Genomic DNA, 12198 nt, shown 5'->3' with positions numbered 1-12198 from the left:
AGGGTTGGTTACTCAAGCTTGAAAAAGGCAATTCTCATCTTCCACATCCTTTGACCAGAGAGTACATGATCCCAGAAATTAAAGATATCATAAGCATGTTGAACAAAGTGAAAGGAAACTCCCATGCCTTCCATTGGAAAAAATTGATGTACTTTTTCATCCAAACTATTCTAGGAAATGATAATTTTATTGATTGGATTTACATTATGGCAACAAGATTGCAAGAGGAGCTTTCTCAAGTATCTACAACCTTTGGTCTTTTATATGTCATCATATTTGTTTTACATTCTAGCCTGTGGAAGAGAATGGAAAGGCCTACCTCACTAAGTCTGGAACTAGGACATGCCCATTTATGAATACTATAGAAGGATAAAAACCCAAAAGGTTTTAAGAAAGTTCAAGACACCCTATTGGCCAAACTAGTGTTTGAACTCTAGGGGAAGGAAAACATGAGGCTATCAAAACAAGAAACTCAACTGGTCAACATTCATGGTAGTTCCATTATCTAGATTCAAAATTTTACTTACTTAAGGATTGGAGGATATGAAGGGAAACCTTAAAGATTATCCTGACATTATCTTGACTGTTATCAGTTAATTGAAGTATTCAAGCAACCAATAGAGGTTGACAAAAATTGTAAAGCCTAGAAAGGCTTTGGTTATACCCTTCTAGTACAAGTTGGAAATTATAAATAAAGTCTTTTCAATACGCTAAAAGCCTAAAGGTGGACATTCAAACTATGAAGTTATCATTTTATGCCCCTCATTCTAATTTGGATAGCTAGGAATTTTCATCAAAATATTTTGAGATGTGTACATCTTTCTCCCATGTTCCTGAAATTGAGGACTACTAGGAATATTGCCAAGATGATTACAAAGTTATGAAAATATTATGGTCAAGGCTTACTTTGAAGGAAATCAAGGACTTCAATCTAAAACTTGAAATCTTAGGAGTCTTTGAAGAAGTTGATGAAGAGGTAGTTTATTCAGTGTATATTGAGTAAATTGAAGCATACCCCTTGCCTATTGTTGTTTTCTCAAATTCAAAAGGAGATGACTTACATGATATAATCCTGTCTATGATAACCAAAACTAAATAATGGATCACAAAAAAAAGATGACCCTCACTTGGTCCCCTTAATGTTTAAGGCACACCTGCTAGCCCTAGTTCAACTCATCTTATTGAAGATACTAATGAAATTGTTCACTCTCACACTGTATGTTTTCTGATGCAAAACATTGATCCTAAACTAATTGATCAAGGTTTGATTCAAATCCCTCCCTCATTCAAGTCGACCCATTCACGTGATAGGAAGAAGTTGAGTCAGCAAAGCTTTGTCAATGAAACTTGTATGAAGATAGTTGAAATAGATCTAAAGAAGAGTTATGTGGCTGAGAGATCAACTAACAAAATGGATCAAGGAATTAAGAAAGTGGTTGAAGGGGCTAATACTTTGAGTTCAATGGTTCTCAATACTTCTTCTGCATTTCAAACACCTCCTGCAAATGATAGATCTTTGGGTCGTAATTGGTTTTATTTATTAGTAGGGATATAAAGATGTCTAGTTCCTACAACTCTGTTGGTTGAAGACATGACGAGAAAATGCCTAGGAAAAAACCTTAAAACTAAGGAGCCAAAGGTTGCAACTATACTAGACATTGATGAAAATAATGGAAATTGGGTAGCAGATGTTCTAAAGCTAGTAGCTAATAAGAGTTTAGATGAGGTACTTCCTCAAGATTATGTCATGAAAAAGACCACCCTTGCTCATGCATCTAGTTCTATCGATATGAAGATATAGAGCTTTTGCAATTCCAGGATCTCTCATTGTATATGAAAAGACAAAAGGGATAAGCAAGAACTGAAGCAATCCTTGTGCAAAATGGTAAAATAAATTCATGAACTTCAACATCCAAATATAGAAACCCAACCAAACATAATTTCTATAATTGATGTGACTTCTTCCATCAATGAGGGCTTGATTGAAGAGAGAAAAAGGGAAAGGTCAATCACTCATTCCTTTTATGAATGGTTAAACATAGTAAATTCTTAAGAAACTTGTTAGTTCTCTTATTTCACCAACACCAATGCGAAAGAAGAAAATTTGATGATCTATATAGAATATGAGATGAATGGGTGGGAGTTTGAAATTGTAAAATGGGATGAATACATCATTGTCCTTTCAAAACACTAGGACTATGTAGTGAATAGATTTCTAGCTGAAAAACCTTAAGCCAATGCTAGTGCATAGCTTGAGCTAACCTTGAATGGAGGAACATCATGATTGAATAGTCTCTGGATGAATGTGCTAAGTTATAGAAAGAAATGAACCATTTGAAAAAAAATCTTACATGCCAACATCAAATGTATCGATGTGAAGATTAAGGAAAACACTAACTAGAAATGTGAGACTTCTAAAGAAGTTGAGTCAACTTTCCTTTCCAAAATAGGGGCATTGAAAGAGTTGAAAGAAATAACTATCAAGGATCTCACCATTGTAACCAAGGTCAATCCAATGATGATCTTTTGTAATGATCACCTAGAGATGTAGGATAAGAAGTTGGAACATGTCAATAGAATTATGATGATGTGGAAGCTGCGCTCGGAGCAACTCAGAGTTCCTTAGCAAAATGAACTGATTAACTTTCAAGCCATCCACAATGCATGGAACAAAGCTAGCAAAAATTGTTCTATAACCTAGGAACAAAATTTTAACGGTGGAAATCTTGCTGGATATTACTTAGGGATCTAAGTGACATGAGCCATAGGTGTTTTATTTCATTTTAATTAATTTTTTCTTAAGACTAAGTTTACTTAATAGTTGGTAACTCTTTAAGGAGTTAGTTTCGAAAACTAATTTGGAAGCCCTAATATCTATTTAATTTTCTTTTGATTAGATCCCTAAGGTTGACTCTCTGAATGCAAAAGTACTTAAATTAGTTCCTTTTTGATACAATAGTAATCATTTTTTGTGGCTTTTTGATAGTGAACTAATGACAAATAGTGATTAATTGTATGGTTGTTGGAATTGGTTTTTTTTTTCATGTGGAATTCAATCTCACTATGATGGCTTAATTTAATTAATTTGCTAAAGTAGTACATTTATTTCTCTTTATAGTTTAGTAAGTCTAATCAAGAATCAGAATAGTATTTTCATTTATGTCATCTAGCATAAGTTGTGGAATTATTATCCTTTGAATTTTTAACATTCTTTTGCGTTTATAATAAGAGTTTTTACTTCCTAATGTTCTTTATAGTTAAAACAACCATTATTCAGATTTTTTTTTTATAATAAATGCTTTTCATGATGAATCTTTCAAAAAGGGAGTTGTGCATTTAATTAGAGAGAGTCTTTTTCTCTTTTTTCTTTTTTACGTAATAATAAGACTCAATTGTAGCAAGTTCATTTTCCATTTCTTATTAAGAGATAACAACTCTCAAGAGGGGAAAACTATTTGCTAACATATTTGATAGCACCAAATGAAAATATTCCTCCTAGGAGACATTTTTGCTACTCGAATCTATTAAATTGTTGTTCCAAAATGAAACAAGTGACATTTTTTTCTATCATGTTTTTCTTTATTTTGTTTAGTTACTTTTTACTATAACTTTATATGTTTCACCTATATTCATACATTTCTATGTCAACAAAAAAATCTATTTTAGAATAAGGTTTGTATAACACATTAGGAATTTTATTTTTCCTTTACTACATGCCTGGACTATGAATTTGTATTTAAACTAGAGGCAAGTACTTAGCCATTCACCGGCACTTGTCTATAATGATTTTATTTATGAAACCATTCATTTTACTTCAAATCTAAAATACAAAGCACAAAATTATAAAGCCCTACATGGCTTATCATTATCCCAAAACATTTTCAAATGGCATGAAGAGTTAGAATAGATTTATTGCATATATTGTATTTATAAATTAATAAAAATAGTAAAAACTTAAATGTATGTTTGCTATAGAGATGAAAAGATTTGATAAAATAACAACAAGATTTGTAAAAAAAGATTTTACACTCATAAAATAGTAATTGTGCAAACCTTTCTCTAATGAAAATTTTTGTAAAAGAAGTTATGTTGGAAACAATATATAGCAAATAGTTACCATAAGATCTTATTATGGAAAATTCAAATTTGGTTACATTTTAGTTACAAGTGGTTAGTTAAACCATCAAGTTAAAATGGAGATTTAAATGTAATTATCATATTAGTTAATGAAATTATAAACTATGGCATCTCCATTATTGGCTAATCTTGCATCAAAATCTCCTCAGATATAAATATTTAATCAAATGTAATATCTACTACATACTAAGCTTGAAAATGATTAGAGTATATAGGATATAACTTTTACAAATATAATTCATTTTGTTGAAAATAAATCCCTCTAACTTATTTGTTTCCTTTTTAATCACTTCATTGTTCTATTTTATTTTATTTTATAGTTACCATTATTGCTAGTATAGTTAGGATAGTGAACGAAAAAATATTTTATTTTATTTTACTTAAGAGATTATAAATGATAACTTATTGGTAAAGAAATATCATGGCTATTGTTTAATTATGCTTAATAAATTCTATTCATGTAAATATAGTTATGTGAGATAATTGATAGTAATAGTATTATTAGTTTATGTATTTATTTGAATTTCACAATTAACAGTTAAGTAGGTAGAAATATTTGGAATGACATTTCAATTGTGTGCATTGTGAATGTGCATTCTAGAATACTATTCATTACTATTACAAAGTTAATATCACATTATCAAAATTTTAGATAATTTATAATGTGAAGTCCTAAAAATTTTCACCAATAAAGTACAAACAATGGTGTCCAATAAAACAAACCATCTCATGTAATCATATTCTAGATAAGTATTTTGTATAATAAATGAATATCACTACTAAGTATTTTGTAGCACATTAATGTAAGTATTGTGTTTTAAACCATTTAAAATAGTTAGATTTTAGTACAACATTCAGAATAGAAGTAGAATAGATTTAAGATAGAAATAGAATAGATTTAAGAATATGAATTTATAAAGAAAAAAAGTCATTAAATAAAACAACATACTTATCATTTGAAAATTAAAAAATATGAATCCAGGATAGATGTGAAGAGTAACTGAAAAATTCATTTGCAACATCTACAGCTTATAGCTAATCATTCTAAGAAGATTACATTGTCTGGCATCACAAAAAGCTAAAATTTTGTGTAAGCAATACTTAAAGAATAAATAAAATGTAAAAGACACATCAAGTTATCATTTACATGTGGTGAAATGACATTATAATTCATCTTGATAACAATATAAAATTCACCTAATTACTTTTTTTTTTTTATTAACTGGAAACAAAATATCCCTACAATTGAAGTAAATGAATTGAGGACCACATGTCCATTTTATTTGTGATTATGTATCAAGAAATACTAGAAACTATTCAGTTTGAATGGGACTGCGGTAAAAGGCAGAGGGTTTGTGCGACAACATTTCAGTTGCTGAAAATCCTTCACATCGCCTGTCCATGTTTGCAACACAAACCGCTACCATGTCCTTGAGAATTTTTCTTTGCTATACTTTTAGTTTGTTACAAACAGTCAAAAAAAAAATCACACCTATGATGAAGCAGTCAATTTCTGTTATAACCGCACTATAGGTGTGCAACCATATTTCCTTTAACTTTGGCAATAGATATGGATGTTTTCCTCTAGAATAGGTCATACAGCTTTATCTCCTTATCCTTTAGAAACATCTTTTATTAATGCCCTCATTTCATAGGCTCTCTATATATAGAGGCCATTGCATAGGTTGTAAGCAATCCATTTTATGAATGAAATATGTTCTTAGTTCAGTGTTTATTTCTGATTTTCATTGCCTAGTATATTAGATCTCTTATTTTTATCATGGTATCAGAGCAAGGTTTAGCCAAGTTCATCTGGAGATTTATTTAGAAATTCAGCTAGAAATATTGCTAGAGGTTTTTGCTACAGGCAAATAGTTTGCTGAAAATGGTTTGTTTGCAGGGCTGATTTTTTTTTTTGGAGTGATATTTGGTTGCAGGGCTGTTATGCTACTGGAGTATTGCTAGATTTGTTTGAACTTGATCTTTTTGCTAACATGGGTTCTTCAAATGAAGTTTTTCCTATCTTTCATGGAAGTGGTTTTGCAGATTGGAAGATTGTAGTCAAGAATGCTCTAAGAGAGAAGGCTTTATGGAGGATAGTAAATAAAGAAATTGGGGAACCTCAACAAACTGATAAAGAAAAGGAGTTGTGGAAATGTAAGTTGGAGCAAGCTAGAGGTATTATTGGTAAAGCTTTGAGCCCCAATCTAAATAGAAGATTTGTTGATATTGATAACCCAATAGAGATTTGGGAGACCTTAGAAAAAGATTATAAACATGGAGACATGGCTAGCACATTTAGTATAGAAGAAAAATTGATGAATTTAGATCCATCTTATTTTGAAAAAATGTCTGATTACTTCAATGAAGTTACTTTTTTAAATACTTAGCTAAAAAAAATAGGTGTTGAATATGCAAAAAAGGATTTTCAATTGATTGCAATGGTTGAAAGTAAGCTTCCCCATCCATATAAATTTTTTAAGGAATCAAGGAAAAGGGTTCTTCAAGTAAATCCCAATACCCCACAACAAACTTTTGATCAATTTTGCAAATCTATTTTAGATGAAGAAGTTCAGCTTATTAAAGAAGGGCATATTAAGAAGAATCATACATATACAGCCAAAAGTAAATTTTTAGAAATGATAGAAAAAAGAATTGGAAAGGAAACAATAAATTTTGAAATCATGAAGGTTCTAATCATTTTCTAGAAATGATGGTGCAGAAAAGCAAGTTGGAAGAAAGCCTTTTATTTGCAGGTATTGTGGAGGTGAGAATCACATGGAGAAGTTTTGTTTGAAGAAGAGGGACAATGAAAGGCAGAAATATAAGCCCAAGCAAGAAAGGTTTAAGGATGGAAAGAAGGATAATCATAGTTTCGTAGCTATCTCTTTAAAAAGGCAAGAGAAATCAAATGAGGAGGTAATTGCTACACCCAAAAGTAAATCTAGTGTTAAAGGGGGATACTTTGCTTCAGATTCTAATAAAGAATGGATTTTAGATTTGGGGGAATCATCTCACATGATTGGGGATAGATCTTTGTTTATTGATTTTTATGAAGGGAAGAATTCAGATCAAGAAATTTCTATTGGCAATAAAATGAAACTTCCAGTTTTAGGAACATGAACTGTTAATGTAACACATGGGTCTTTGAAAAATGTTTTATTGGTTAAAGGATTGGGGGTGAATCTTATTTCAGTATACAAAATAGTTCAAGCTAGATATGAGTTTGTTGTCAATGCTGATCAAGTTATTGCTAGAGATAGAAAAGACCCAAGCAATATAATTGCTATTGGTAGAGTTGATCATGAAGAGAATCTATTTAAATTTGTGGGGTTTCTTGATGATAAATATACACTCTCTCAGGCTTTTATTGCTCAGACTGATTATATTTCACAACTTTGGCATGCTAGACTTGGACATTTAAATTATAGAAAATTACAAGATATGGTTAGAATGGATATGGTTAGAGGATTAACAAAAATTTCAGCTTGTGAAGGTGTGTGTGAAGGATGTGTGTTAGGAAAACATCATCGAGATCCTTTTGATTCAGGTAAAGCATGGAGAGCTAATCATCCATTGCAACTTATTCATAGTGATTTATGTGAACCAGGATATCCTTCACTTTCAGGTGCTAGGTACCTTCTCACTTTTATTGATGATTATAGCAAGAGAGTATGGGTTTATTTTCTTGAAAGGAAAAAAGAAGTGTTTGAAGTATTTCAAAAGTTTAAGGCATTAGTTGAAAATCAAAGTGGCAAAACAATTAAATGTTTAAGGACAGATAATGGGGGTGAATATTGCAATTATGCTTTTGAGTCATTTTGTGAAAATTATGGTATTAAGGTGCAAAGAACAGTTCCTTATACTCCTCAACAAAATGGGGTGGCTGAACGAATGAATAGAACTCTTTTAGAAATGGCTCGTTGTATGTTGCATTTTAAAAGTTTGCATAATAAATTTTGGGGTTTGGCTATTTCTTGTGTTCTACATATTATAAATAGAATCCCCACCAAAGCTCTCACAAATATCACCCCTAAAGAAGCATGGAGTGGTAAGAAACCTCACATTGGATATTTTAAAGTATTTGGGTGTATTGCTTGGGCACACATTCCTGATGCACAAAGGGAAAAGTTAGAACCAAAGAGTCATAAGTGTTTTTTTATGGGTTGTAGTGAAGAATCAAAGGCTTATAGGTTATATGATTTGACAACAAACAAGGTCTTTGTTAGTAGAGATGTGAAGTTTGATGACCATTCACAACTTACAGCCACTCCTCACTCTACAACAACAAATGCTTCTCATTTTTTAGATATTATAGGAGGAAATGGAGACTACATTGATGAGGATAAGTTGTGCACTTCTACAAATGATGAAAATACTAGTGAAAACAACACAACTAATGCTTGTAATCAGACATTTTCTGCAGGTAGTAATGATGAAGAAGATAACTTTTCAGCTAGCCAAAAGATAAGGAGTGTTGAAGAAATATATAGGCAAGGCTCAAAGATCCAAGGGAGGAATGGTAGTGCTCTCATGGCCAAAGTATTACAAGTAAATGACCCAAGATCATATGAGGAAGCTAGAGGGAAGAAAGAATGGGAGCAAGCTATGGAAGAAGAATATGATGCTTTGGTGAATAATAAAACTTGGGACCTTGTGCAACTTCCCAAAGGTAAGAATGTCATTGGTTGCAAATGGGTTTATAAAACAAAATTTAAATCAGATGGTGCTATAGAAAACTTTAAAGCTAGATTGGTTGCTAAGGGATTTAAGCAAAAAGAGGGTGTTGATTATGAAGAAACTTTTGCTCCTGTCATTAAAATGAATATAGTTAGAATTATTCTTTCTTTGGCTGCAAGTCTTGGGTGGCATATTCATCAAATGGATGTAAAAAATGCTTTCTTAAATGGAGATTTATATGAAGAAATATATATGAATCAACCACCAGGTTTTGTAGATCAACAACATCCTAATCTTGTTTGTAGATTAAAGAAGTCACTTTATGGGCTTAAACAAGCACCAAGAGCATGGAATGAGAAGATTGATAGGTATTTTCAGCTTCATGGGTTTCAAAAATGCAACTCAGTTTTATGAATAAAATATGTTCTTAGTTTAGTATTTATTTCTGATTTTCATTGCCTAGTATATTAGATCTCTTATTTTTATCATGGATTTAGACTGGGGAGATGACATAGATGATAGGAAATCTACTGGTGGTTATATTTTTCAACTCGGGTAAGGTCCAATTACATGGAGCAGAAAAAATACAACTACTACATCATTGTCCTCATGTGAAGCAGAATATAGAGCAACAAAAGAAGCTAGAAAGGAAGTAGTTTGGATTCGCAATATTTTATTTGAGCTTGGTTTTGCACAAAGTTTAGCTACTCCTTTGTATTGTGATAATCAAAGTGCTATTCAAGTTGTAAATAATCCTGTTTTTCATGCTAAAACAAAACACATTGAGATTGATGTTCACTATATTCGAGATCTTGTTCAAGTAAATTTTGTTAATCTTCTCTTTTATCCAAGTGAAGACCAAGCAGAAGACATATTTACTAAAAGTATGCTTGAGGCCAAATTTTTGAAACTACGGGGCATGCTAGGCATGATTGAGGTCAACATTAAGGGGGTATAGTCATATAATGTTCCCCGCTCTCTTTTTATGTTGTAAATAGGTACCTAACAAGGCTCAAAGCCGGGACCTATCCTATCTAAATTATTTATTGTAATTTCTCCCACACATTATCATTAGTGGTAGAAATTAAGGGAGGATGTTAGAAACAGTCAAAACAAAAATCACACCTACGATGAAGCAGTCAATTTCTGTTATAACCGCACTATAGGTGTGCAACCATATTTCCTTTAACTTTGGTAACAGATATGGATGCTGTCCTCTAGAATAGGTCATACAGCTTTATCTCCTTATCCTCTAGAAACATCTTTTATTAATGCCCTCATCTCATAGGCTCTCTCTATCTAGAGGCCATTGCATAGGTTGTAAGCAATCAGTTTTATGAATAAAATATGTTCTTAGTTTAGTGTTTATTTCTGATTTTCATTGCCTAGTATATTAGATCTCTTATTTTTATCATAGTTGAGCAGAAAATTCATCTACTGCCATCCATTGAACAAAACAAAATTTTAGGTCACTTTAAGTAGAAATTGAAATTATTCATATAAAAAACGTACTGCCTTATGCTCAAATACATACCTTTGCTGCTGAAACTTCGTTATCCTGTATAACAATGTCGAATGAAATTGGTTTCAACATACAAACAAAGAGCATATCCGATTTTCCAAAAGCGGCATTGTGACCATCCCTGCAGTTCATGCAGCGTCAACAGTAAGAAAGCTAAAAATTGATCTATCAAACTAAACACTGAGGCAAGTTTATTATGAATATATTCTCTACCTGAACCCGACCACTTGTATAAATTCGGTATCAATCTGTAAAAAAGTATAAGAAAAACTTTAAAGTATAATGTGAAAGATATCACAATTCGGAGGACAGAGGGAAGGCAAGAGAGGTTTACCCCTGTTTCTTCCCTAACTTCTCTTAGGGCTCCTTCTTTAATGCCTTCGCCCTATGAAGAAGAAATTTGGAGTAAATGCATAGGTCGGTGCCTTGGACTTTCATTTAAAATCTAAAAACGTCACAAATTTATATTCTCCGGTCTTTATACATTCAGATTTATATTTGATACCTGGTGAATCCTTCCCGTGGGCATTTTCCACAGTCCTGAATCTTTGTAGGGTCCGCACTTCTCCTGAAGTACAAGAACCTCCATTGACATTGCCATTTATCAATTCAAAGTAATGTTTGGGAATGAGTACGTTGACAGCAATTGACTGGGTGATTATACGCATCTATATGACAAAGGGATCAGCTTTGATAAAAATTTCCAATTAGGATTTTAAGTTCCGTACAGTTATAGGAAAATAACACAGGATTTAAACATTATACATTAAGGATTTTTCTAAACTAAAATATTAAATAGTCAATAATTGATTTATTTTACACAACAGTGATATTTAAGAGTGATAGAAAAGCAACAGACGTTTTTCTTAAAGAAAAAAACAGAAAACGCTCTTGTTGAAGCAATCAGTATTTTCTAAAGATAAGATACATTAGAACGAACGAAGCATACAAGTTTGTGATACTAAAATTGTGCAGTTACCTCTCTCTTCTCGTTGTACACAAAAGCTGCGATTCCCACTTGGTGGGAAGCATTATCAGGGATAGTACAAGGAGTTGCAGAGATCCAAAGCACTAACATCACGTATGAATGCTCAGCATGGTGATACCAAAATCCCTCCTGCATACAAATTTTATTATAGCACATGCCCACGACCCAGTATGCTTCTGCCCATAAAAAGTAAATGGTAGTAGCGACTTTTCTTGAAAACTAAACTCGATGGCAACTGGAACTAGTTTGGCCTGTTCCTTGGCTACCTTAATCCAAACACCCTTCTTGCCCTTCATAGAAAATGAAGATGAATTAAAGTTATTATCTATTTTCTGTCATATTTAGCGATGAATTCATATATGGAGTTTAGCGATGAATTCCTATATGGAGTAAAGATTAAAGCCCTCACTTGGCGTGCCCATTGAGATAACGATGCCTTGAGTGAAGATGCAAATCGAAGAACATCGTTATCCATATTTTAGATGTCCACTTCCACACAGCCATATCTGTCTTCCCGAGCATTCAACACTTCATGCGTTTCCTCTCCAGACATTTCATTTATGACTACCGCACTATCATTGCTGGAAGATGCTTCGTTAGACGGGAAAGCCATTGTGTCGTGGAAAGCAGTAGTATGTCCAAAAATTAGAAACAAAGCTAAACAGATGGCGATTAGGTTGTCCTCTTCGCGAGCAGAGGGTGGCTATATATATAGCAATAGTCGGGATGAGAAGAATCATGCAACTGAATTCTTGTAAGATATTTCGCTAGGGCTTCGTCGTTTGTAACGAGCAACTACCATGGCCCTTCTCTCCATCTTCGTAAGAGTTGATTCAGATTTTGTCAGGACAAGGAAAGTATCTCGGCCTAA

At 32.5% G+C, this 12198-nt stretch overlaps 1 pseudogene across 1 annotated transcript; it reads right to left on the bottom strand.

Annotated features, from left to right (window-relative positions):
* Positions 1-5450: 5450 nt before the first annotated feature.
* Positions 5451-11985, bottom strand: LOC149546823 (nudix hydrolase 8-like; annotated as a pseudogene). Its single transcript, XR_016354257.1, has 8 exons — positions 11737-11985; positions 11554-11617; positions 11319-11458; positions 10845-10922; positions 10674-10724; positions 10553-10587; positions 10352-10460; positions 5451-5585 (listed from the first exon to the last, which is right to left on the bottom strand). The product of XR_016354257.1 is annotated as a nudix hydrolase 8-like (transcript).
* Positions 11986-12198: the final 213 nt, after the last annotated feature.

The sequence above is a fragment of the Cupressus sempervirens genome, chromosome 7 (assembly GCF_028749045.1).
Source record: "Cupressus sempervirens isolate cs-2001-9-10 chromosome 7, ASM2874904v1, whole genome shotgun sequence".
NCBI classification, from domain to species: domain Eukaryota; kingdom Viridiplantae; phylum Streptophyta; class Pinopsida; order Cupressales; family Cupressaceae; genus Cupressus; species Cupressus sempervirens.
Note: the sequence above shows the minus strand (reverse complement) of the source record. Positions and strands in the feature narration are given on the sequence as shown.